Raw genomic sequence first — 23,659 nt, 5'->3', positions numbered from 1 at the left:
GTTGATAGGTTCAGGGGTCTGCAATCCGATAGCTGCCAACTTCTCTGGTTTTCTGGACTTAGCTAGTATTTCTGTTTTTGCCTCCTACGGTGACTCATTCATAACAACTTACGCTTGTAGTCAGGTGGCGCAAAGGGGGGGTGAAAAAAAAGGAAATCAGCAGGCACAAGCTCTGATAAGTGAACTATGTCTCTTATCAAAGTTTGGCGGCCTTGGGATGCGAATATGGAGTTGGCGCAAAAGGGGCTGAGAAGAAAAAGCAAGCGCGAGTGTTGATTGGTGAACTGCGTCACCAATCAACGCTCGGCAGCTGCTAAATGTGCGCACGGAGGTGGCGCAAAAGGGGGTGGAGGGCGTAGGGGGAAGGGGGGATGGGGGATTGGGGGATGAAGCTAGATTGAGGAGGTGAAGCTAGATTGGGCAGGGATCGGGGATCAGGCAACACAGTTGTAGGGTTTTTCTTTCTCCGCTCTTTAGCAGGTATTTTGATGCTACAAGCTGCTGTGGCACCACAATACCCAGCACAACAGGAGATACAGAGGTATGACCGCTATCTAGAGAATCCTCAGCTAGCGTGAGGACCCCCTGCAGAGCTGTCATACAGGTCACAGGCAGGTCAGGGACAGGTCACAGAGCGGTCACTTCGCTGCTGTGACCTGTCAATGGTGGGATAGAATGATAACATCGATCCACCAATCCCTGCTCTGCCTGGTGACCATGGCAACCACCTAGGATCGGAGCTCACAGCTCCGATTCCAAGGCAGGTCATGGCCAGGTCACCAGCAGGGCACAGAGCGGTCACAGCGTGACTGCAGCTGTGCCCTGTGGTTGGCGCGATCGCCGATCTAATCGATCACGCCAACCAGTTCCTGCAGGCCCTGTTGGGCCTGTACCAGGCTCCGGCCTAGGATCGGTACTAATACAGCACCGATCCGGACCGGTACTGGCAGGGCACAGCGGCGCTATACAGCTGCTGTGCCCTGCGATTGGCACGATCGCAGCGATAGCGCCAATCCGGGGGGGTTTTGCCGGTGCCTGGCGTTGCCAGGCACTGGTCCTAGGAACGAGTATATTGGTACTCGATCCTAGCCTAGGACCTCATTGTTTCAGCCGCTCTGATTGGCTGAAGCAATGAGAAGTGCTGTGATTGGCTGTTTCGATTTCAACAGCCAATCACAGCGCTCGGGTGGAAGGGAGGGCGGCGACAGACCCCGGGATGTCGAGGCCATCTACCATAAGGTAAGATGGTGGGTTGCCCTCACTCCCAGGGCAGCGGGTACTCGGTACCGGGTCGGTGTCAGGGGCATGGTGTGTCACAGCAGCGGTGACCCGGCCCGTGGCCCTGGGCCCCAATATCAATGGCGGTGATGCTAATAGTATACTTTATATGGATAGTAAAGTTCGTGACGCCACCTGTGGTGTTTGGCAAGTGAGGTGTTAGCCAACGCTGCGTGCAGATCCTCTGGGGCTGATGGTGTATCGCAGCTTAGATGGTGTAGATCCCCACAGGTGAAGCTGTAACCCCAGGGCAGTGTAGAGGTGGTTGGCATGGAGATGTTGCAGTGCCGACAGGGTAGGAAGCAGACACAACACAGCGGGGTGCCATTTCTGTACCTTTACTTGGTAACTGCAGTCCAGGGTCCTGTTTACAGATGGTATTGGAGCAGGCTAGCCTGGAAGCAACTCAGGATTTCTCTCTCACAGACGGGCTGTGCAGTCTCCTTCCTAGCGACTATGTGTTGTGAAGCACTCCAGTCCTTAGTTACTCTGAAGTTCCTCCTGTCAAATGTTCCTAGAACTCTTCTTGCACGTCAGACAGCTGTAGCCTCTCTCTCTGGGACTCTTCTCACTCTCTGAATCCCCGACTCTCTATCTGTTTCGCTGTTGTGCCTCAAGTCTTAGCTGGGAGCAGGGCATTTACAGCCTCCTACTCCTCGGGTATCTGTGGCAGGACCGTTAGTATCCGTACCACCGTGGAGACCCGACTCCAGTTCTGTGCGCTCTCAAGATGAGGGAGCTCGCCTTCTGCAGCTTCCACCTCCAGCTTCGCTCTCCGCGTCTGCACACCACCCTCCGCAGACTATCTGATCCTACTTCCTCCTGGCCCTCAGGGGTCACTCCTCCCCACAATCCTGGGTCAGAGCTCCCCCTGCTGGTCAGGAGTGGAACTGTGCTGTATGCATGGATTGACTGTGAGAGAGACCCATCATTGCGTCCAAGCCTGGCATTACCCTCCCCTGGAGGAAGGCAAAGCCAGTGTGGCGACCGTACTTCTGGGGGCGCCACATTGGCGTCGGAATTTAATGTGATCACCGCGACTTAAGTCGCGATGCCGCATTAAATGCCATGACGTACTATCCCGTCCTTGGGTATTAAGTCCCAGGTCACATGGATGGGATAGTACGTCATATGGCAGAAAGGGGTTAAAAAAAAAACAAAACAAAACGCAATTCCTGAATTTTTGGTTTTTGTTCATTCTATCTTCGAAAAATCAGAATAGAAAGCGATCAAAAAATGTTATGCGCCCGAAATTGGTAACAATAAAAATGTCAGCTTTTGACATATGATATGTGACTTTCTTCACTCATCAAAGTGAAACATCTCTGGAGTTTGTGTGCCAGGAAGCATGAGTTAAAAAAAACAAAGTTTACTTGCTCTGTGGCTTGAACTCATGTTTTCTATTTCAGTTTCCGTAATTTAATCACTCAGCCATTAGCTCAACTGGCAGTGAATAGTCCTCTTTTCTTCACTTATAAGATGAACCATTAAAATACTGCATTGAAGGTATCTGAAAAACCTTCTGATTCTGATGTTTGAATGTTTCACGTATTAAAATCAGGTTTCAGAATCATGTATCAAAGTCAGGTATTAGAGTTAGGAATCAAAGTCAGGTATCAGACTCAGGTATCAGAGTCAAGTATCAGAGTCAGGTATCAAAGTCCAGTATCAAAGTCAGGTATCAAAGTCAAGTATCACACCCAAGTATCAGAGTCACGTATCAGACAGAGTATTTCTGATGTATGACTTTGATATGTGATCATGTCCTAAAATAAACACTGTACAGCGGATAGCAAGTCATACTGAAAGGCGACACCTAGTGTTTGACACTGATTTTTCATGTTAAGTCACCATAATTTTTAAAAACAGTGATTTGCAGCAGGTTGTGTATTTAGCACATTATCTATAAAATTACTTAACGTTTTCTTCGTGCATAGTAATCATGTAAGACATTGCATGTTCACATGGAAAAATAAGTTTCCAAAATGCTTTATAAATACGATTTATATAAATTTGTCAATATAAGCGGAAGGTTCTAATTTGCTTGCTCTCTTTGACATGCAAGATTGCTAATGGAACCTAAAATAATATAATAGACTAGGGATTGGCAAAAAGAACACACAGGGTGTGAAAAAAAAGCATGCGATTTGATTGTGTTCTTTGCGCTCATCTTGTAATGCTAACCACCACGTAGTGAGATAAACTCACTCAATATTCACAAAACATTTAAGAATATTCACTGAGAATAATATAATACCTACTCAAAGAAGTAAATATACAAAAAAGTCCAAAAGTATTGAGACTTTAAAATAATTTTATTCATAACAATATTTAAAAGGAGAACCAGCAAAGACTAAACATAGTTAAATACCATAGTATGAGGAGATAATAATAACATAACATATATAGGGGCCATGATTAGATAAAATGATCATACATAATCCTAAAATAATCTATATAAACAGACCAAAGTCTGAAATAAAGTGCATAGAAAGTACAAGGATTACAAATACCAGTTATCAATGGCTTCCTAGGATCTCCAGCTCCAATGCACGTTTCGCCTAGTGTGACTTTCTCCTTGGACTTTTGGACTTTTTTGTTTATTCATCTAGTAATGCTGTGAAACCACAGCAATTGAATAGCCTTAGATAGAAATACCGCAACTGCTGTTGCTCTGCTGGTTAGATAAGCCAACACTGATATGTACCAAAGGGAGCAATGCAGGTGTGCTGCGCTGACGGTACAAAATTCACACGATAAAGGTGAATTATTATTATTATTATTATTATTATTATTATTTATTGTTATAGCGCCATTTATTCCATGGCGCTTTACATGTGAGGAGGGGTATACATAAAAACAAGTACAATAATCTTAAACAATACAAGTCATAACTGGTACAGAAGGAGAGAGGACCCTGCCCGCGAGGGCTCACAATCTTCAAGGGATGGGTGGTAATACAGTAGGCGAGGGTAGAGCTGGTCGTGCAGCGGTTTGGTCGATCGGTGGTTACTGCAGGTTATAGGCTTGTCGGAAGAGGTGGGTCTTCAGGCTCTTTTTGAAGGTTTCGATGGTAGGTGAGAGTCTGATATGTTGTGGTAGAGAGTTCCAGAGTAGGGGTGATGCGCGAGAGAAATCTTGTATGCGATTGTGGGAAGAGGAGATAAGAGGGGAGTAGAGAAGGAGATCTTGTGAGGATCGGAGGTTGCGTGCAGGAAAGTACCGGGAGACGAGGTCACAGATGTATGGAGGAGACAAGTTGTGGATGGCTTTGTATGTCATGGTTAGGGTTTTGTAATGGAGTCTCTGGGCAATTGGGAGCCAGTGAAGGGATTGACAGAGGGGAGAAGCTGGGGAATAGCGGGGGGACAGGTGGATTAGTCGGGCAGCAGAGTTTAGAATAGATTGGAGGGGTGCAAGAGTGTTTGAGGGGAGGCCACAGAGCATGAGGTTGCAGTAGTCAAGGCGAGAGATGATGAGGGCATGGACTAGGGTTTTTGCAGATTCTTGGGTGAGGAATGAACGGATGCGTGAAATATTTTTGAGTTGAAGTCGGCATGAAGTGGAAAGGGTTTGGATATGTGGTTTGAAGGAGAGATCAGCGTCAAGGATTACTCCGAAAATAGATTGTAAATAGATTGTAGTTTATTCCTAATGGGTTTCTAGGTTGACGAGACCGCTCCTCAGGGGAACCACAATAAAGATTTTTCCCTTGTGGGAGGGATCCGCTTGAGCTAGAAATGGGTTGGGAATAAACTACAATCTATTTCTATTCATCTGAATCCTGTGAATTCCTTACCAGCAGTGGATTCCATTGAGCTATTACCAACCTTTAATGGGATATTCCCATCTCCAAGATTCTATCCCCATATGTAGTAGGTGTAATAATGATAATAATAATAATAATAATAATAATAATAATATTAATGATATTAGCAAATACTTCAAATTAGAAATGTAGTATAGTTTTTCTGATTCGCTATGTCTATTTCCTCAGGTGTAGGCATTGCAGGACCTTAGTATCCATGATTACAACCACTAACAGCTAGCTGTCACTTTATCAGTAGAAATAACCATGGACACCTAAGGTCCTACAATGCCTCTACATGAAGAAAGAGACATAGCGAATCAGAAAAACTATACTATATTTCTAATTGGAGGTATTTGCTAACATTATTATTATTACACCTACTACCTTGGAGATGATAATACCCCTTTAAGGTTCCCATTTTTTACTGTATTGAATGGTGAAGCCTGCAACAATATTCCAGCTGTCAAAGTCTTTGTCCATCTATGAATTCAATGATTTCCACTGGGTTCCTTTATCATTACTCTTGTACTATACTGCCCTATTGTGTCTAGTAAAGGAAACAGAAGCCAGACAGAGCCATAAAAGCTATTGGGATCTGTCAGAATTTATCAGAATCTGTAAGAAATGCATCACGAAAAATTCATGTTATCTACCATTATTCAGATTTGTGTGAACAGAACCAAAGAGCAACAGAAACTTGCAGGGGAAGAACTAAAAACAAGCGTGAACTGATCTTGAAGAAATAAAGGGAAGCTGCAAGTCATAATGACTATTACACCAGCAGTAATACTATTCGATGTACAAAACAGACAGATTGCAGATAATTAGATTTCAGTGACAATAATACACATAATGGTTTATTTTTATCAAGGATGATAATTCAACATGTTGGTTAAAATATGAACAGATAGAATGCAAAGAATAGCATACAAATTCACATTTCATCATCTTTATTCAATATATACAGTATATATATATCAAGCTGTTGTGTCATAGACAAATCCTTTCCATATGCCGTGTATGCAGAGCTGTATTGTATTAACCTGCAGGAACGCGGGATGCAGTCACGCATGTGGAGGCAGAGCAAGGGTAAAACAGGTTTATTTACAGAGGGATGTGTTATGATTAGGTCACCAAGGAGGATAGCCGGGGAATAAGCTAGGCAACCAGAAAACCAGAAAGGTTGGTAACTAAGCGGACTGCAGACCCCTAAACTAACAACACAACTAGAATTAGCCATGGGACGTACCTACAGGCTTGGTCTGGCCTGGCGGTGTACCGGGTAAATGCCCGGGGCCCTTTAAAATTGCTGCTTCTTTAATGATGATGGCCCTTTAAGAGCTTCAGCATCGTGCCGCGCACGTGCACATACCTTAGCGCGCGGCGCGGTCGGGCAGCGAACCCCTGGCTGGCTCTGGCCGGCGGCGGCTCCTGGCTGTGATGACTCATCCGCTCACCAGCGCCGCTGCGTGACCTTCAGCAGCCTGCTCTTGATGGGCGGTGACAACCGCCCCGCGCGACTGAGTTCCCGTTCTGTAGCTGGCTGCTGCTGCCTGGCTAATAGCAGCGCCAGCACACAGACAAGAGGAGGAGGCCGCTGCACTCTGCAGTGCACTGTGCTCACTCTGCTGCTCCCGCTCCCTCTGCGCCTCAGTGTGTGTGTAAACACAGCCCTCCGGGTCCGGTGAGTAGTAGAGGCCTGATTATACCCTTGGGCCCTGTATAAGGATCTAGTGACGCAGTGTAGACTGTTATCAGCATTGCCGTTTTCTCAGATTGTCAGCTCCTGTGATCAGGCTCCTCGCTCCGGTCTCTCCTGTACAGTGAGGCCTCATTATACCCCTGGGCCCTGTATAAGGATCTAGTGACGCAGTGTAGACTGTTATCAGCATTGCTGTGTCCTCAGATTGTCAGCTCTTGTGATCAGGCCCCTGCTCCTCGCTCCGGTCTCTCCTGTACAGTGAGGCCTCATTATACCCCTGTATAAGGATCTAGTGACGCAGTGTAGACTGTTATTCAGCATTGCTGTTTCCTCAGATTGTCAGCTCTTGTGATCAGGCCCCGGCTTCTCGCTCCGGTCTCTCCTGTACAGTGAGGACTCATTATACACCTGTATAAGGATCTAGTGATGCAGTGTAGACTGTTATCAGCATTGCCGTTTCCTCAGATTGTCAGCTCTTGTGATCAGACCCCGGCTCCTCGCTCTGGTCTCTCCTGTGCAGTGAGGCCTCATTATACCCCTGGGCCCTGTATAAGGATCTAGTGTCGCAGTTCAGACTGCTATCAGCATTGCCGTTTCCTCAGATTGTCAGCTCTTGTGATCAGGCCCCGGCTCCTAGCTCCGGTCTCTCCTTTACAGTGAGGCCTCATTATACCCCTGTATAAGGATCTAGTTACACAGTGTATACCATGTGGGGCTGTGCTGTATACCATGGTGCTGTGCTGTATACCATGTGAGGCTGTGCAATATACCATGTGGGGCTGTGTTATATACCATGTGGTCCTGTGCTGTATACCATGTTGTGCTGTGCTATATACCGTGTGGTGCTGTGTTATATACCGTGTGGTGCTGTGTTATATACTATGTGGGCTGTGGTATATACTATGTGGCTGTGTTATATGCCATGGGGGGACATTATACATTATATTCTATGGGGGAGGCTGTGTTATATAATATGGGGGGCTACATTATATTCTATGGGGAGATGGGCTGTATTATATTATATTCGGGGTTACATTATATTCTATGGGGGGCTGTATTATCTTTATTATATTCTATGGGGGGTGATCGCATCATACTCTATGAAGGGGCTACATTATACTATATGAGGAGGCTACATTGTATTCTATGGGGGGCTGAATTATATTGTATGGGGACTTTATTATACTTTTTAAGGGGGCTACATTATATTCTATTTGGGCTGCATTATACTATGAGGAGGGCTACATTGTATTCTATTGAGGGGCTACATTATACTATACAAGGGGCTGCCATATATTCTATGAGGGGGCTGCATTATATTCTATGGGGGATTACATTATATTCTGCGGGGTGGCTACATTATGCTCTAAGCGGTGACTGCATTATACTATAAGAGGGGGGCTGCATTATATTCTATGGTGGTTACATTATATTGTACGGGGCTGCATTATACTCTGTGGGGTGGGACTATGGGGAAAACATTATACTATATGAAGAACTATGTGGTGCATTATACTATGGGAAGTGAATTGTACTACATGGATGACTGGTGGTGTATTATACTATATGGAGCACTATGAGGAGTGCATTATACTATATGGAGGACTGAGCAGTGTATTTTAATATATGGAGGAGTGTATTATATTCTATGGAGGACTGAGTATATTTTAATATATGGAGTGCTTTGAGGAGTGTATTATACTATATGGAGGACTATGGGGAATGTATTACACTCCCCTTAGTCCTCCATATAGTATAATACACTCCTCAGTCCTCCATATAGTATAATACACTCCTCAGTCCTCCATATAGTATAATACACTCCCCATAGTCCTCCATATAGTATATTATACTATATGGAGGACTGAGGAGTGTATTATACTATATGGAAGACTATGGGGCACATTATATTATATTGAGGACTATGGGGTGTAAACTGTAGATGTGCTGCTGATAACATGTATGGGGACAGATTGATCCATTAGTGATTGTTCTGTCTCCATCATTCTTTCTCAGACGGTGGAAAGAGGCCGGTAAACAAGTGTTGAATGACTTCAATATTGTCGATCACACTCATTTAGCGTCCTGAACTCAGCGCATGTGAATACAATCGAAATGCTTCTGTGTGATGTGCAATATGTTAGTGTCATGATCCATGCTGGATTATGACAGATAAAAGCACTAGTAACCTTTTTTTCCTTAAGCTAGTGGTTTCAGTTCTAATTTTGCCCCCGGTGGCCGTTAGGGTCATTGCACTTGATGTTTTATTTGCTTTGCCTTTTGTCCCCGGTGGTCACTGGGATTATAGCAGCTTTTGGCCCCTGATCATTTGACCATTCCCTTTTCCTATATAGGGTGACTTGGTCTATGACCAGGTGTTGGTGATATTGGTCATTTCAACCATCCTTGGTGGAGGAAGGAGCTAGAGAGAGTTCCTGGCAGCACGGTCAGAGTCCTGGTGTGGAAGGACACACAGTGAAGAGTTCCTTGCAGCTCTGACAACGCTTGGTGACGTAGCAGCTATTCAGGAGGAAAGCTGCATTCTGGTGCTGGATTCTGTTGCTGGGAGCAAGAGCAACAGAGCAGAGCTAAGTGCTGTTATCCCTGTTTGTATTTTTCCCTGGTGTGTATTAGTACAGCGGTGGGGCCAGTGCCTGCACCACCCAGCTCCCTAGCGAGGGATAGGTGTATGGAGTGCTAGGGTGACAGGTTCCAGCTCGGTGACAGGTGAGGAGCCTGTATAGGGAACGTTAGGAGTGTTAGGGACACTGGCTCAGGGGAGTGCAGGAGGTCTCCACGTCCCCATCCCCTATTGCAGGGCCCACCGTTGTAACTGTTTCCCCTTCCCCCGTGTCTTGTTGTTTTAGTTACCGGCCTGCGGGTCGTGTCACACAGGTCGGGTCCAGTCACCAACCATAACATTTTTCTCTGTTCAGCCATGGGCCAAGTGCAGACCGGTGAGCAGTTGCTGCTGGCCCTCACTGAGGTTAGTGAGTAGCTGAATGATGTGTTTCAGCAGGTCCTGCAGCGGAATTATGGGTCTGAGGCCTATCCTCTGCCTCAACTAGAGGGTCCATATACGGCTTTGGCGAGGATGTGCTGTGGAGTCCCTGCTGGGGAGCAGGACTTGCTTATACAGGCGGACGTACGCAGGCAGGTCGGTGGAGTCGGTGTCCCCATGGTGCTGCCTGGTGTTCCCCAAGGTGAAGGGGTACATCCCTGTAGTGAGCAGACTAATGATTTAGTCCAGGGCACTGACGCCGAAACTTCTGTACTGTCAGAGAAGCCGTGTTCCCCTGGTCATGTGGAGGAAGACGACCTGGGAGTGTATATTTCCTCCTCGCCCTCAGAAGGTACTACGACAACAGAGGTGATGGTTGACGAGGTACCTGAGGGCATACCGATGCTTGTGGACAGTGGAGCAGAAGTCAGTCTGGTGGATGCTCAGGTTGTCCAGACTCATAGTCTGAGGTGTAATACGCTGGACAAACCCATAAGCGTCCAGGCCATTAACTCTGTCCCACTGAGCCAGGGGGGGTTAAACCAAGTCGAAGAAGACATTGAGCTGCATAGCGGACATCAGGATGTGTCCCAGCCATACTACGTCTTGGAGGGAAATCCAGCACCTATCGTTGTGGGCCCCCCTTGGTCTGAAAAATACAACCTGGTCTTAGATTGGCGGACTAGGGAAGTAGTCAGCTGGGAGCAGTCGTGTGAGGGCTGCTGCCTAGGGGCTACTGTCTCTGCTGTCTCTCTACAAACGTCCCTTTCCTCTCCAGTGGTAGCAGCTGAGGTGCTGCAGGAGAGTAGGGGCAAGGCTCAACCCTCGCCATTAGCCAACCCTGAGAGGCACAGACCTCGTAGTAGGAGGGGTTGGAGGGTGGTGTTTTCCTTGGTGAATTGCGGGGGTGTGAGTGTGGTGACACAGGGGGACGCCTCTGTTGTCAGTTCCAGAGAGAGTTCACCGTGCTGTGACAAACGAATGTGTGGCAATAAATGTTCAGGTCCGGACCTGTGTGTGAACAAGTATGTATGGGTGGCCACCAAAAGCATCCAGTGGAAGTGTGTAGCGGGGGTCTGGAATTCTCAGGTGATCGGGCTGTATCTGGTGTCAGCTATCCAGGGCCCGGATTACCAGCTGGAGTTACCCACATACTTGCCCATACACCTCTCGTTCCCCAGATCGGCGCTTTGGAGATGGGTGGTGCCTCCAGAACATACTTTGCCAACCAGCGGTGCTCGTTTGTCATAAACCTGAAGTGCAGGTAGTTGCTGGGGTGAACTCTGGACCCGGGCGTCCCCGCTGTAGGTGGTTCCCTGATGAGGAGCGGTCTTGAGGGTCCGGAGGCCCCTCATTAAGGGAGGGTACTGTCATGATCCATGCTGGATTATGACAGATAAAAGCACTAGTAACCTTTTTTTTTTCCTTAAGCTGGTGGTTTCAGTTCTAATTTTGCCCCCGGTGGCCGTTAGGGTCATTGCACTTGATGTTTTCTTTGCTTTACCTTTTGCCCCCGGTGGTCACTGGGATTATAGCAGCTTTTAGCCCCTGATCATTTGACCATTCCCTTTTCCTATATAGGGTCACATGGTCTATGATCAGGTGTTGGTGATATTGGTCATTTCAACCATCCTTGGTGGAGGAAGGAGCTAGAGAGAGTTTCTTGCAGCACGGTCAGAGTCCTGGTGTGGAAGGACACACAGTGAGGAGTTCCTTGCAGCTCTGACAACGCTTGGTGATGTAGCAGCTATTCAGGAGGAAAGCTGCATTCTGGTGCTGGACTCTGTTGCTGGGAGCAAGAGCAACAGAGCAGAGCTAAGTGCTGTTATCCCTGTTTGTATTTTTCCCTGGTGTGTATTAGTACAGCGGTGGGGCCAGTGCCTGCACCACCCAGCTCCCTAGCAAGGGATAGGTGTAGGGTGTGCTAGGGTGACAGGTTCCAGCTCGGAGACAGGTGAGGAGCCTGTATAGCGAACGTTAGGAGTGTTATGGACACTGACTCAGGGGAGTGCAGGAGGTCTCCACGTCCCCGTTCCCTATCGCAGGGCCCACCGTTGTAACTGTTTCCCCTTCCCCGTGTCTTGTTGTTTTAGTTACCGGCCTGCGGGTCGTGTCACACAGGACAGTTACACGTGCCGTGTCTTGTCTTAGTTACCGGCCTGCGGGTCGTGTCACACAGGTCGGGTCCACATGACAGTTAGCATTTGGGGCCCCATTTTAAACTTGGTCTAGGACCCCACTTTACCTAAAACCGGCCCTGCTCATACACATGACATGATGCAGCATCACAGATCACAATCTCTACCAGTGCCTCCTATGTAAGATACACACACACCACACTCTTATATGGCCTAATATGTCATATGAGGCCTGTATACCGACTGTACAGACCGCACCATCATCCTCCTGTATGCCGTACCTAGGCAGAGAGTGCGGTCTGTACAGTATCTAAGAAGCCAATACTCTATATGTCTTATAGGGGGCCTAATAGGAGGCCGACACTCAGTATATCTTATAGGGGGCCTAATAGGAGGCCGACAGTCTGCATGTCTTATAGGAGGCCTAATAGGAGGCCGACAGTCTGTATGTCTCATAAGAAACCTAATAGAAGGCCGACAGCCTGTATGTCATATACAAGGCCAATATGCCTTATACACCACAATATCGGCATCCTATATACTGTACATACCACATTCTCAGCCTCTTATAGAAAGTATCTGTTATAGGAGACCAAGAGTGCGGTCTGTATGTGATATAGGATGCCAAGAGTGCAGTCGGTACAATATATAGGAGGCGTCTGTATGATATATAGGAGGCTGAGAGTGCGGTCTGTAAGATATATAGGAGGCTGAGAGTGCGGTCTGTACGATATATAGGAGGCTGAGAGTGCGGTCCGTACGATATATAGGAGGCTGAGAGTGCGGTCTGTACGATATATAGGAGGCTGAGAGTGCGGTCTGTGCGATATATAGGAGGCTGAGAGTGCGGTCTGTACGATATATAGGAGGCTGAGAGTGCGGTCTGTATGATATATAGGAGGCTGAGAGTGCGGTCTGTACGATATATAGGAGGCTGAGAGTGTAGTCTGTACGATATATAGGAGGCCGAGAGTGCGGTCTGTATGATATATAGGAGGCCGAGAGTGAGGTCTGTACGATATATAGGAGGCTGAGAGTGTGGTCTGTATGATATATAGGAGGCTGAGAGTGCAGTCTGTACGATATATAGGAGGCTGAGAGTGCAGTCTGTACGATATATAGGAGGCTGAGAGTGCGGTCTGTACGACATATAGGAGGCTGAGAGTGCGGTCTGTACAATATATAGGAGGCTGAGAGTGCAGTCTGTATGATATATAGGAGGCTGAGAGTGCTGTCTGTACGATATATAGGAGGCTGAGAGTGCGGTCTGTATGATATATAGGAGGCTGAGAGCGCGGTCTGTACGATATATAGAAGGCTGAGAGAGCGGTCTGTATGATATATAGGAGGCTGAGAGTGTTCTCTTTTGCACACTGTACAGCTTGCTAAAAGACACACATTTTAGTGGGAGAGGCCAGAAAATGAACACGTAATAAAACCGTTTATGGTAGCCATAGGGTGTGCCCCTAGAGTCAATTCCCCTGGTGGGCCCTAGGCACCCCAGTCCGACCCTGCGTACCTACGATGCCCTAGACGCCTCGGCACAGCCAAAGAGTTAACTAAGCCTAAAGCAAGAAAGGGGAAAGCTAAACTGACCCGGAGTAGAACCCCAAAAGGAATAGATAGCCCCCAAACATATATTGCCGGTGAGACAAGATGAGGCACAAACACAGGCAGAAAATAGAGTAAGCAAATGATGGGGCCCAAACTGTCTAGATAGAACAGGACAGGAAAGATACTGTCTGCAATCATGCAAAAAACCCTAAGAAAAATTCAACACTTCTGATATGCAAAAATACTGAGGACACACGATCTCTCTCTCCCCCACTAGATCAGCATTCTAGTGTGAACTGGAAGCAAAACAAAAGACACTGCTATAACAGGGGACTAGCAATACTCAACAGACTGACATAAGCTGTGACATATGGAACGGGGTCCAGCACTGGTCCCAGCCGGGAACAATGCTGAACCCACACAGCAAAGCAGAAAGCAGAGAAAGGTAAAAACTGGATCAAATGCAAAAAGATTCCAGCAAACAAATCACTTATCTGAATGGTGCAGGACCAAGCAGGGGGCATGCGGACTTCAAAATGCACAAGAAGAAAACCAAATCACCAGCAGCAACTTCTGTCAACCCGACCAACTCCATTACCCGCAGCAACCACCAGAGGGAGCCCAAACTCAAAAGTCAGGTCACAAGTGTTCACAACAGGGATGTGCTCCAAGCAGGGAGTGAGGGATTGTAGGGTGATGGCGAGGAATGGGGCAGAACTGGAAACTTGGCAGGGTAGGTGAAGGACGAACGAGAGTTCAATAATAAAGAAGCTAAACTTAAACTTATCGGACTGTAGTCTTCTGTTGTGAGAGAGTACAGGGTTCCAACGGTGGCTCCGGCAACAGCTGCGCGGGTCATCTCATCATAGTCTCTAACAGGCGGAAATCCAACGGTGGCACCGACAACAGCGGCACATGCAGTCTCTCTGCCCACAATAAAGAAACAGCCTCCGGGGAAAACAACAGGATGCTGAGCGGTGAGCGGGGGTCCTGCTCTCACCACGCTTAGTCACAGGTCCACACTCAGAACATGTCACCGCAGGGACAGTGCCGTTCTCCTTAGTCAGTCCAGCTACTACTCTCAGGTACTCAGATCTGTCACTGCGCACGCCGGCCTTCATGCACTAGCGACTGTCTCAGGCTTGTCAAGGGAGTCTCCTTCAGTCACGGAGGCTAGCGGGTCCATGTTTCCACAGAGGGTGCTCACAGCATACTGTCGGTCTGTCTCAGTCCTAAGCAGGAGGTCTCTTTTGAGTATACGGTCATTCTTGGGCAGAGCGGGTGTGGTACTCACTGTCTCCTAGTGTACGGCACCTGGCTTAGCTCCGCACGCTCCGCTATTCTGGTACAGCTCTGCACACTCTTCTCTGCTGGCACAGATCCGCAAACTCTTCTCTGCTGGCACAGATCCGCACACTCCGCTCTGCTGGAACGGCTCCACACACTCCGCTCTGCTGGCATGGCTAAATCCCCCAGCACCACAACTCCTATTCCGGCCAGCAGCAGCACCGCCGGTCAAAGGGCCAGCACTCTCTGGAGGGAGAAACAGCATGCTCTCCTCTGCGTGCTGCACTTACTTGGCGCCAACTCCTGCTGCAGCATGCGCTTTTCCTTATGCCCCTGTGTCAGCGTGCTCTCCCTGGGCTCTCCCCGCCCCCTTCTGTCAGCAGGAAACTCCGTCTCTCCTCTCCTTCCCTCCTGCAGCAGGGGAAGGTCCGCCTCCCTCAGGCTTCCCCCCGGAAACAGAGGATACAGCCCCTTCAGTTCCAGTTCCAGACCAGGCATGCAGGTACCCACGGTCCGGTCCACCTCCTTACAGTACCAAAGCAAAGATTTCGTTTGCTGCCCTTGTACTTTACCTAAGTTCTCAAGTCAAGCTAAAGTAGTTTTTTGCCTCCTAAGCTAACGACAACCATTCTAAGGAAACCTGACAGCACATACATGTTGCCTGATCCTCTTATGTTAAAACCCTGTGTTTTTGGCTTGTAAGCACAGAAAGAAAAGGACGCCTTTTATATCCAAAACCCTACCCACTGGATGACATAGGAATAGGACAAGCACTAAAGGCTCCCATACACATTAGATGACTGTCAAAAGACTCACCCATACATAGTAACGCTCTCTCGGCCGGGTGCTCCTATGTTCTCTACTAGAACGCCGCCAGCTGACATGTTGGCTGGTGGCTTATCTCCATAGAACAATATGATTGGAAGTCTGAAATTGGACATGCCCAATGGACATCTCCAACAATCAGTCGCCTTGCATCCCCATACACATTAGACTGTTGGGCGAATCTGTTGATATCAGTGGATTTTACTGACATTACCACACGTAGTGATAGTATAATGTCTCCCTCTTTTACCCCATATAGTAGAACAATTCCCTTTTTGGCCCACATTTAGATTTAATATCCTACTCTTTAACCCTCATTTAATATAATGTCCCCCTCTTAGATCTCCATTTAATGCCCTCCTATTTGACCCCCATATAGTATACTGTCCCTCTCTTTTGCCATCATTTACTATAATGTTCCCCTCTTGGGCCCCCATTTGTTATAATGTCTCCCTCATGGGCCTCATATAGTATAATGTGCCCACTTGTGTCACTCGCTACATGGAAATTTAAAAAAAAAAAAAAAAACCTCAAAGATTCTACTCACCTATTCCTGTTCCCATGATGAGCGACTCCCTCTTCCTGCTCCATTGCACATTGCAGGCTGCGCAATGAAGTGACTGTTGTCAGCTCCTAATAGGCTGGTGGCATGTGTAGGTACTGCGTAGCAAGAATCCAGTGGCTCTCTGTTTCACAACTTTTTTTCAAGTCATCCGGATGTGCATCTGATGACCAGGGCCTGTTTTAGACAAAGTGGGTGTCACGTGAACCCATCCTGTGTGACGCGACCCGCAGGCCGGTAACTATTAACAACAAGACGCGGCACGTGATACAGTCCTGTGTGACACGGCCCGCAACTAAAACAACAAGACAAGGGGAAGGGAAAACAGTTACAATGGGGGGTCCTGAGATAGGGAAAGGAGACGTGGAGACCTCCTGCACTCCCCTGAGTCAGTGTCCCTAACGCTCCTAACGTTCCCTAGTCCGGTTCCGCACCGGGCGCCGCTCAGGATACCTGTTGCCCTAGCACACCCTACACCTATCCCTTGCTAGGGAGCTGGGTGGCGCAGGCACTGGCCCCACCGCTGCACTAATACACACTAAGGAAAAACACAAACAAGGAAACACCACTTAGCTTTACTCTGTTGCACTTGCTCCTGGCAACAGAGTCCACCACCAGAATGCAGCTCTCCTCCTGAAACGCTGCCACCAAGCTCTGTCAGAGCTACAAGGAAATCCCCTATGACTCTTTCCACACCAGGGCTAAGACAGTGCTGCAAGGAAAGTTCTCCAGCTCCTTCCTCCACCAAAGATGGTTGAAATGAATACTATCACCAACGCTGATTGCAACACCTGTGGCTCTTTTATAGCAGAGCCAGCAATCACACCTGCCTTATAAACATGTGCACTTAACTAAAGAAACAGAGTGCAATAACGCTCACCACCACCGGGGGCAAAACTTAGAATAAGCGACACCACAGTGCAATAATCCAAATGGCCACCGGGTGCAAAAACCACACTTAGGCACAGCTTAAGGAAAAAAAAAGGTTACCTGTGCTTTTATCTGTCCTGATCCCGCATGGATCATGACAGTGGGGCCCCGGCAAAAGTTTAAAGTAGGGCCCCAAATGCTCACATATTGCACCATCATACAGAAACATTTCTGCGTATTTACATGAGCTGAGTTAAGGCCGCTAAACGAGCGTGATTGACAAAATTGAAGTCGTTTGACGCTTGTTCCCGAGTTTCTTTACACTGGCTGAGGAAGAATGATGGGGGCAGATAGTCCTTGATACAGTATAATGCAGGTCCCATATAGTGCATATAGTATAATGCACTCCCCATGGTCCTTGATAGAGTATATTGCAGGTCCCCTCAGAGTATACTGCAACCCTGCAACCCCCTCATAGAGTATACTGCCTCCCTCCTCATAAAGTATACTGCAGCCCCCTCAGAGTATACTGCAGCTCCCCCTCAGAGTATATTGCAGCCCCCCTCAAAGTATAATGCAGCTCCCTCATAGAGTATTATGCAGCCCCCTCATAGAGTATAACACAGCTCTCACACACACAGTATAGTGCAGCCCTCACACACAGAATTGCACAGCCCCGATACACACAGTACAGTGCAGCCCCCCAAACACAGTATAATGCAGCCCCCCCACACACACAGTACAACGCAGCCCCCACACACACAGTATAGTGCAGCCCACCCACACAGTATAATGCGGCCCCCACACACAGTATAGTTCAGCCCCACACACACATAGTACAGTGCAGCACACACAGTACACACACAATACTTACCTTTCCTCGTTCCCTGCGCTGCTCCAGGTTCTGCTCCGATCTCATCAGCTCCAAGCTGGCACAGAGTGGTACATGATGAAGTGACATAATCGTATGCCCACTGAGTCACAAGCAGAGGGTGAGTGATGGGAGAGGGAGCGTCATCTGACGCTCACTCCTCCATCACTGATTTTAACTGTATTGGCATCTATGATGCCGAAAAGTTGAATGTGCAATGCGGGAGGTGGTATATTTAGCAGCACGATACTGGCTCGGGGCCCCTGGTTGAGCAGGGGCCTTAGGCAGCTGTCTGGTCTGCCTGCCCCTAACGTCGGCCCTATATACAGCACAGCACCATGGTATACAGCACAGCCCCACATGGTATACAGCACAGCACCATGGTATATAGCACAGCCCCACATGTTATACAGCACAGCACCATGTGTGAGAACTAGAGGACCTCCAAGGGTGGACCCGCTGGACCGCGGCAACGTACCTCCCTCGAACGAGCTGACCAGGTGGACCACCCCCTATACAGGGAGCGTTAGGGGCAGGCCCAAGGGAGACTATCACCATAGCAGCTGGTACCCAGGGGGGAACAACGGGAGTCACAGCGGGAGACAAGGGGGACTGGCGGGAGGACTGACATGGCTGAGACACAAGAACATGGGGAGAACTGAGATACAGACTGGCACAGCTGTGATACAGGAACACTGATGGAATGGAGACACTGGCAGACTAGGATGGCTGAGACCCAGGAACATGGGCAGGTGTGAGACACTGGCTGGAAGACATGGCAGGGACATGTCGGGCAGGATGGAGGCACAGGTGGGCAGGCTCTAGAAGAGAGCACAAATGGAGGAAGTAAGGTCAGAGGTTAGGCAGCAAGGGCTTGTGGCAGGGAAGGCAGAGAGCGCAGGGAGACATGGGGCCAGAATCACTTGTGGGGCACAAATGACAGTCAGGCACAGCCAGGAGGAAGAGTCGGCCTGATAAGCAGCGTGCGCAGAGGGACTTCCAGGTCAGGGTCCTCCAGGCCATAGAGCAGGCTGGAAGGAGGGGCATACATTACAGAGGGCGGTGTGTGCGTGCGCCGCCGAACCTAGTGCGCGAGCGCACCCGACGGGAGACAGGAGTCAGAGCAGGAGCCTGAAAGGGAGCGTGCTGGGACGCCGAGAACAGGTAAGTATGCCTGGGTTCAGGGGGCGGCATGACAGGGAGCCATGGTATGACAGGGACAGGTGGCGGAGGCGGCGGCAGCGTGACACCATGGTATACAGCAAAGCCCCACATGGTATACAGCACAGCACCATGGTATATAGCACAGCACCACATGATATATAGCACAGCACCACATGATATATAGCACAGCACCACATGGTATATAGCACAGCCCCACATGGTATATAGCACAGCACCACACGGTATACAGCACCACATGGTATACAGCACAGCACCACATGGTATACAGCACAGCACCACAGTATACAACACAGAACCATGGTATATTGCACAGCACCACATGGTATTTAGCACAGCACCACATGGTATACAGCACAGCACCGCATGGTATACAGCACAGCACCATGCTATACAGCACAGCACCATGGTATATAGCACAGCACCATGGTACACAGCACAGCCCCACATGGTATATAATACAGAACCACATGGTATACAGCACAGCACCATGGTATATAGCACAGCACCACATGGTATATAGCACAGCCCCACATGGTATATAGCATAGCCCCACATGGTATATAGCACAGCACAGCACCATGGCATACAGCACAGCCCCACATCTCTCCCCCCATAGAGTGGCCCCACAGTCCATTCCTCACTGTTACATTAAAAAAAACCACACTGCTCACCTCTCCTCATGCCCACGCTGCTTCTGACTGTCTCCTGTCTCAGTGGCTGCTCTGCCTGGCACACAGTGAGTGCGTGATGACATCATCGCGGTCCCTGAGTGTCAGAGGCAGAACGGGGAATGATGGGAGAGGGAGAGACTGCTGACGCTCTCTCCTCCATCATTGCTTTGAACTGTACCGGCGTCTATGACGCAGGTATAGTTCAATGCGGCGGTGGGGGAGTTAGCGCTGGTGGTAGGCAGGCTCCCCCCTGCCACACAGTCCCCATAGCGGCTAGCTAGGGGCCCCTGGGGGAGCGGGGGCCCTAGGCAGCTGCCTGCCCCTAACGCCGGCCTAGCTTACACCAAGCTGCCAGCGATGATCGAGTGGACCTAGAACCCTCTGCCTACCATGAGTGGGTTCAGAGCTGGTACAAAGTATTTTGGTGCCCTAGACAGATGAAGCCAATGGTGCCCCCCATCTCAAAGCAAAGGAATTGCTCAGAAATTAAAGTAACAGGATCCTTAATGCACATCCTCACTTCCCCTCCAATGGGTTAGGTAGCCAAATCTGTTGACTATTTCCACTAGAATTGTTAATTTTTTCCCCAAAAAATGTTATCAAAAGTAAAAAAGTGGTGTACTTTAGGGATGTGACTTAACAGGGAGTGCAATTTCAAAGTCAGATGCAGAATCATTGCAAACCATTTACACAATACAGGGGGAAAAATAGCCATTTTCATCAGTGACATCCTATAGTTTAAATGTAGAACCCAAGGATAGTTATGGAAACTAGTAATGTGTAACTATAATTGGGGCTGTTTGGTTTCAATTAAGGTATCCAGCATTTGGCTAATACAATAATGGAAAATAAACAGACCTTCATTATAGATTATGGGATACATCTCATGGTTTTTGCCCCCGTCATGCAACAAATACAGCTTGCACATTATCAGCTCTAAAAGCCACACCATCCACCCTTATGAAACATGGCTGTCCCATCTCTAATTTTCAGTCAGGGGCATAACTACCGGGGTAGCAGCCAAAACGGTTGCTTTGGGGCCCGGCCCATATAGGGGCCCGGGTCCCCGGCTCCGATCGGCGCTACCCGGTAGTGCAATTTAATTACCCCAACCACCGGTCCATGGCCCAGCATTGGGCTGTTGCAGTGCTTTTGCCGGTCCGCGGACACAAGGGGAGCCGGCGGCTGTGTAGCAGCTGATACTCACCTTGCATAGCGGTCCCTGTCGGCGCGGCGGCTTCATCCAGATTCCAGCGCTGAGCTGTCAAGTGTACCGCTCATTTAAGGTCATGAATATGGACGCCACTCCTCTCCCATAGGCGTGGCATCCATATTCATGCACCTTAATGAGCGGTAGCACGTGACCGCTCCGCACAGGAAGAAGCTCAAGCACCGTGAGATGCAGGGAGGGGAGTTCAGCGACGGGAGGGAAGTTCAGCGACGTGAGGGTAAGTATGATGGGGGAGGATGGGGGAGCCGAGCGGAGCCGTATATACAAGGGAGGGAGAGTGGGAGCGGAGCCATATATACAACGGAGGCCGGGAGAGTGGAAGCAGAGCCATATATACAAGGGAGGGAGAGTGGGAGCAGAGCCATATATACAAGGGAGGGAGAGTGGAAGCAGAGCCATATATACAAGGGAGGGAGAGTGGGAGCGGAGCCATATATACAAGGGAGGGAGAGTGGAAGCAGAGCCATATATACAAGGGAGGCCGGGAGAGTGGAAGCAGAGCCATATATACAAGGGAGGGAAAGTGGGAGCGGAGCCATATATACAAGGGAGGGAGAGTGGAAGCAGAGCCATATATACAAGGGAGGGAGAGTGAGAGCGGAGCCATATATACAAGGGAGGGAGAGTAGAAGCAGAGCCATATATACAAGGGAGGGTGAGTGGGAGCAGAGCCATATATACAAGGGAGGGAGAGTGGAAGCAGAGCCATATATACAAGGGAGGGAGGGTGGGAGCGGAGCCATGCATACAGGATGGGACAGGGGAGCCATGCATACAGGATGGGACAGGGGAGCCATGTATACAGGATGAGAGGGTGGGAGCACAGCCATGTATACGGGATGGGAGGGTGGGAGCACAGCCATATACAGGATGGGAGGGTGGGAGCAGAGCCATGTATACAGGATGGGAGAGTAGGAGCAGAGCCATGTATACAGGATGGGAAAGTGGGAGCAGAGCCATGTATACAGGATGGGAGAGTGGGAGTAGAGCCATGTATACAAGATCGGAGAGTAGGAGCAGAGTCATGTATACAGGATGGGAGAGTGGGAGCAGAGCCATGTATACAGGATGGGAGAGTGGGAGCAGAGCCATGTATACAGGATGGGAGGGTGGGAGCGGAGCCATGTATACAAGGATGGGAGTATGGGAGCAGAGCCATGTGTACAGGATTGGCGAGTGTGAGCAGAGCTATGTATACAGGATGGGAGCAGAGGTGTATCCAGGGGGGGCAGCCGGGGCAGTTGCCCCGGGCGCAGGCAGCAGGGGGGCGCAGTCGGGCCGCCTAATGCAGCGGTCCGCAGTGTCTCCCCCCGGCGGCTGCGTTCTGCCACCCCCCCGGCCTGAGAGTCGGCGGTTCCCTGTGTCAGCTGTCAAGCTGACAGCCGGCGCAGAGAAGGAGGCCGCGCCAGCTCCCAGGCAGCAATTGTACTGGCGTCTATACAGACGCCAGTACAATAGAAGCTCTGACCACTGGGTCAGAGCGACGTCAGATGCGTGATCATGTCATGTGATCACGCTGCTGACATCACTCCCCGACGCCCAGAGCAAACGCTGGTGGTAACTGTGCTCCTCTGTGGAGCTGAAGAACCACCGAAGATGGGGGGGGTGTTAGTGAGTGGGGGGTTAATGAGTGGAGATGGGGGTTAATGTGGGGATGGGGGTTAATGAGTGGAGATGGGGGTTAATGTGGGGATGGGGGTTAATGAGTGGGGGGGTTAATGTGTGGGGGTTAATGAGTGGAGATGGGGGTTAATGTGGGGATGGGGGTTAATGAGTGGGGGGTTAATGAGTGGAGATGGGGGTTAATGTGGGGATGGGGGTTGTGTGGGGATGGGGGTTAATGAGTGGGGGGTTAATTAGTGGGGATGGGGGTTAATATGTGGGGGTTAATGTGTGGGGATGGGGGTTAATGTGTGGGGATGGGGGTTAATGAGTGGGGATGGGGGTTAATGTGTAGGGGTTAATGTGTGGGGAAGGGGGTTAATGTATGGGGATGGGGGTTAATGAGTGGGGGGTTAATGAATGGAGATGGGGGTTAATGAGTGTGGGGGTTAATGAGTGGAGATGGGGGTTAATGTGTGGGGGTTAATGTGGGGATGGGGGTTAATAAGTGGGGGGTTAATGAGTGGAGATGTGTGTTAATGAGTGTGGGGGGTTAATGAGTGGAGATGGGGGTTAATGTGTGGGGGTTAATGAGTGGAAATGGGGGTTAATGTGTAGGGGGGTTAATGTATGGGGGTTAATGAATGGAGATGGGGTTAATGAGTGGGGGGTTAATAAGTGAAGATGGGGGTTAATGTCTGGGGGGTTAGTGAGTGGGGATGGGCGTTTATGTGTGGGGGGTTAATGAGTGGGAATGGGGGTTACTGTGTGGGGGGTTAATGAGTGGGGATGGGGGTTAATGAGTGGAGGGGTTAATGAGTGGGGATGGGGGTTAATGTGTGGGGATGGGGGTTAATGTATGGGGGGATTTGGAGTGGGGGTACATAATGTGTGGGGGGATTTGGATTGGGGGTACATAATGTGTGGTGGGACTTGGGAGTAGGGACGAGGGGTTATTGAGTGGGGATGGGGATACTTAATGTGTAGGGGGATTTGGAGTGGGGATGGGGGTTATTTAATGTGTGTGAGGGATTTGGAGTGAGGATGGGGGATTTAATGTGTGTGGGGGAA

Source organism: Dendrobates tinctorius, unplaced genomic scaffold (genome assembly GCF_039654945.1).
Source record: "Dendrobates tinctorius isolate UK_male_01 unplaced genomic scaffold, ASM3965494v1 ptg000115l, whole genome shotgun sequence".
Classification (NCBI taxonomy): domain Eukaryota; kingdom Metazoa; phylum Chordata; class Amphibia; order Anura; family Dendrobatidae; genus Dendrobates; species Dendrobates tinctorius.
This window is presented reverse-complemented; position numbering follows the sequence as displayed.